At 33.9% G+C, this 4670-nt stretch overlaps 1 non-coding gene across 1 annotated transcript; it reads right to left on the bottom strand.

The window, feature by feature from the left end:
• Window positions 1-4029: 4029 nt before the first annotated feature.
• On the bottom strand, window positions 4030-4134 carry LOC123827572. The gene has a single exon (XR_006787236.1). It is a non-coding gene; the product is annotated as a U6 spliceosomal RNA (small nuclear RNA).
• Window positions 4135-4670: the final 536 nt, after the last annotated feature.

Here is a 4670-nt window from a genome sequence, read left to right as displayed (position 1 = left end):
GTTTTATTTTGGACTCAGTTTTCAATCAGTTATATAATTACCTGAGAGAACAACTGTAGGATCATCTGATAAAATAAGATTTATAATGCCAAAATGTCTTCCAAAGTGACTATGGGCAATTTGCATTTCCACCAATAATGAATGATACTTCCTGCTGCTTTTAATTCACACCAGCAATTGTTTTTGTCATTCATTGGGTTTCAGCCATTCTAATAGGTTTATAGTGGCATGCAATTGCAGTTTTAATTTCCTTAATGACAAATGATGTTCAATATATTTTCCTTAAAATTACTTTTTATTGATTATACTATTACAGTTGTCCTTATTTCCCCCTTTGTCCCCCCTCCAAACAACAACCCCCACTCCCTCATGATTTTTCATGTCCATGAATCATGTGTAAAAGTTCTTTGGCTACTCCATTTCCTATACTGTACTGTACATCCCCATGGCTATTCCGTAACTACCTATTTGTACTTCTGAATCCCCTCACCTTTTACCCATTTCCCCCCACCCCCTCCCATCTGGCTACCATCAAAATGCTGTCTGTGTCCATGATTCTGTCTGTTCTTCCTATTTGCAATGTTTGTTTTTTAGATTCAGTTGTTGATAGATATGTTTTTTGCCATTTTATTGTTCATCACTTTGATGTTCTTCTTTTTCTTAAGTAAATCCCTTTAATATTTCATGTAATAATGGTTGGTGGTCATGAACTCCTTTAGTTTTTTCTTGTCTGGAAAGCTCTTTATCTGTTTTTCAATTCTAAATGATATCTTGGCTGGGTAGAGCAATCTTGGCTGTAGGTCCCTGCTTTTCATGATCTGAATATTTATTGCCAATCCCTTCTAGCTGGCAAAGTTTCTTTTGAGGAATCAGCTGATAGTCTTATGGGAAATACTTTGTAGGTAACTAACTGCTTTTCTCTTGCTTCTTTTAAGATTTTCTCCTTCTCTTTAACTTTTGGCATTTTAATTATGATGTGTTTTGTTCTTAGTCTCTATTCTCTTTAATTAGTCACTCCTACTTGGTTAGGATAATCTTTTAGGCTTAGATTGTTTTTTAAGTACATTGCTTAAAAAATTTGCCATTGCCTGAAAAATGAGGCACAGACACTATGAGCATTCAAAGACTCTTCTGTAGTTTTGTTTTTTTATCTATTTTCCAATATCTACTTGTGCTATAATATGATTTTGTTGTATAAAATAAAACCTCAAACTTCAGTAACATAACTAACTTATAAACATTTATTTCTCACATATGAATTTGTGGGTTGACTTATAAACAATTTAGTAACTTATAAACATTTCTCACATATAAATTTGTGGGTTGACTTGGCACATCTACTCTAGGCTCCAGCTTTTTCAGATCTGGGTCTGCTCTGTATCTGTCCATCTTCTTCCAACCAATAGGCAGCCAAGTTACATGGCTCTGCTGGAGAGGCTGAAAGTGTGTGGGGTTTCAGAATGAGCTACCACAAGGTATTTCTTAGTGGTGTGCATATAATGCTGAACCAAAGTCAATGAATGTTAACTTCAGGCTCAAAAGAAACTTTTGCTCTTCTCTTTAACTACCTAGAAGAACCTGAATCAGGAGCCTAACCCACAATAAGCTATTATCAGAGATAACTTCTTTTGACCTACCTATAGGATAGGGCAAACTTTTATTTACTAAATGTCTGTTATTATCCTATAATTACTTTGAAGCCCTCAAGGTGCATTGCATCATCCATACCTTGGCGTGTCTTATATGCTGATGATCTCTTCCTGTCTTTTAACCTGTCCTGCAGGTGAGGTCCCTGACTCTCTCATGCATATGGGGTTCTCATGCATATTTAGTGGCTGTTTTCTCTTGCTAATCTGTTTCGTGTTAATTTGATTATTAGACCACCTAGAAGAAACTTGAGGGTAAAGGAAGGTTTGTTTCTGCCTCCCCCACTCCCCAAATCATATGAGAGCTTAAAAATATATGATGCCTCTTAAAGCCTAAGCACTATTGTTTCGTCTTATATTTCATCAAAGCAAGTGAAATAGTCAGACCCTTAGCCAAGGAATGGAGAGTTATCTACTGACTAAGATGAAATTATAGCCAGTGTGTTCATAGGAAGGGATGAAGAATCAGGCCAATAAAGTGCCATACACTTTCATACCTCTGTCCCTTTACATATGTTGTTCTCTCTGTCTCAGTTATCTCCTATCATTACCTTGGTAATCTGGTAAAATTTTAATCACCATTAAACATGTAGTTAAATATCTTTATCTTTGAAGTTTATTCCTTTTCAAACAGACAAACTAAATTTTCTGTTTGTTTTGGCTGACAAGTTTTTTACATTATTTTTCTATAATTGTCTTATTAAATCATTAAAGTACAAAAAGAATATTGCTTACCATTTACCTGAATCCTCCACTGGGCTCAGAGAGGATTCTTTAGATTATGGGAAGAATATGTATTTCCTTTGCTAAACCCATAGTATATATCCATCCAAATTATTGAAAGATTTGATGAATTTAACTCTACCCAATGTCTGGACAATATCTCTGGTCACATCTCTGAAATATTAAGAATCATTGTAGATAAGAAGTTCACAAGAAAAACAGAGAAGAACTCTTTTATTTTCCTTCTACAAACCCAAATTGACTATATTGTCACCTATGACTTTTAAGAATAGTGTCTATTAACCTATTTTCAAATTGATACACCAAATTGTGAGAAGAGGACACATAGTACAAATGCAAAAACAGAGGTTTTATAATTGTGGAAGCTCCTCGTATATAGATAGCATACTGGACAGTAAGATGTTAAAACATAGGAGAGAGATAACTGCTGAAGCTCATGTTGAAACCACACCCCTATATTTATTACTCAACAAGATTCTTTTAGGTCCTGTTAATTATTTTTAATCTTTATTTAATCTTCAAAATAAAGTCAGAAAACAAAATCCAAAAAAGCTCTGATATTAATAACATTTAGCAATTTTATTCCAATTTGTTAAAATTGCATCTAAGTGGGTGTCCTTTGGAAAGATGATTGTATCTATGATATCAGAGATAAAGGATGAAGCTCAGTTGTGTGGTGCCATTACATTTACCACTGAGGTAACCAACCAGCTTGCAACTAAGGTGCATACCTTAGTTACATGAGGAAAACCAAAGCAAACAAAAAATAAACAAACTACTAAATTAGTATATTATGTAGACACATCTGTTGGTTTTTACTTTTCTATTAGACATAATTCAGTCTCATGCCTTAAGAACTCTACACTCAAATGAGACTGATTAAGGAAGAATAACAAAGCTTCCAAACATCCATATTAGCAGTAACAGTACTAAAGAGTTTATAAGGTAATTGAAGTGTATTTCTTATTTTTGCATCACTTTATTCTATTACTTTTCCTAATAAGGTGACAATTTTTAAATATATTTTCAAGTTTTAACAGGGTCTGGCAGAAGTAAGACCTGCTTGAGTGTGTTTGGGAGGGTAATAATATAAGTGTAATAATTTATAGTGTTAATTTGAACATTTAACCTAAAATGCCATATGGTGTGCTTGAATGTGATATTGTTATGTTATAGAATCACATACTTATGATTTTGTAGTACAAGATTTTGTAATAAAAAAAGGGACATTATTTGTGCTGGGCCTTGAAATGTCAGATGCAATAACATTTTTCCATTGTTCCATTTCTACTAGAATAGGTGGAAGTGTAAGGAGAACTCAGCTTGAGAGTTGTGTGGATATTTTTCTTACTCCCTTTTATAGATGAGATAAAAGTCTCATCTACTTCTGACTCCACCCCATTCCTGCTTCTGAATGTCTTCATCAGTTATGATACTAGGATTTGAAGTCTCATTGCAACCATTGAGCAAAAGATATTGTAAAAGAAGACAGAAAGAAAAACATAGAATCTTTATGATATTGTTAAGAGGCTGCATGAATGCTTGGAACAACCTACCTCCAAATTTCTTTTTATGTGAGAAAATGTCCTATCCCCCTCACCCTTGTATAAAGTATATTCAAAATACTGTTACTTTAAAAAAATATATGGCATGCTTCACAAATTTGCATGTCATCCTTGAACAGGGGCCACGCTAATTTTCTCTATGTCATTCCAATTTTAGTATCTGTGCTGTTGAAGTGCACACAAAAATATGGTTTATTTTTCTTATTAGTTTTATATAAAAATAATTAGAAGCCCTTGCTGGTGTGGCTCAGTGGATTGAATGCTGTCCTGCTAACCACAGGGTTGCTGGTTTGATTTCCAGCCAGGGCACATATGCCTGACTTTTGGGCCAGGTTCCCCACACATTGATGTTTTCCTCCCTTTCTTTCTCCCTACCTTACCCTCTGTCTAAAATAAATAAATAATATCTTTAAAAAATTATATATATGTTTCTCTTCTAAAGAAATCGATCAACATGAATATAAGCACAACTTCTTAGAAGTCCCAGGCATATTTTATAATTGTGTTGGTAATATTAAAATACTCAAGAAATCCTAAAATGCTTGATTTAGAGCTTATTGACCTAGTGCTTATTCAAATATTACTAATGTATTTTCTTTGCCTGCAGTGATGTATAAATTGTGTCTCTTTAAAAAGAATAATACTTTTATAATTCAAAAAAATGGCCTCCTTCATTTCTGCCAGCTGTTTGGATTAGGCTGGGTTTATGTAGTGA

The sequence above is a fragment of the Phyllostomus hastatus genome, unplaced genomic scaffold, assembly GCF_019186645.2.
Source record: "Phyllostomus hastatus isolate PE091 unplaced genomic scaffold, TTU_PhHast_1.1 phas_contig_86, whole genome shotgun sequence".
NCBI classification, from domain to species: Eukaryota; Metazoa; Chordata; class Mammalia; order Chiroptera; family Phyllostomidae; genus Phyllostomus; species Phyllostomus hastatus.
The sequence above is the reverse complement of the archived record's forward strand: the minus strand, read 5'-3'. Positions and strand labels throughout refer to the sequence as shown.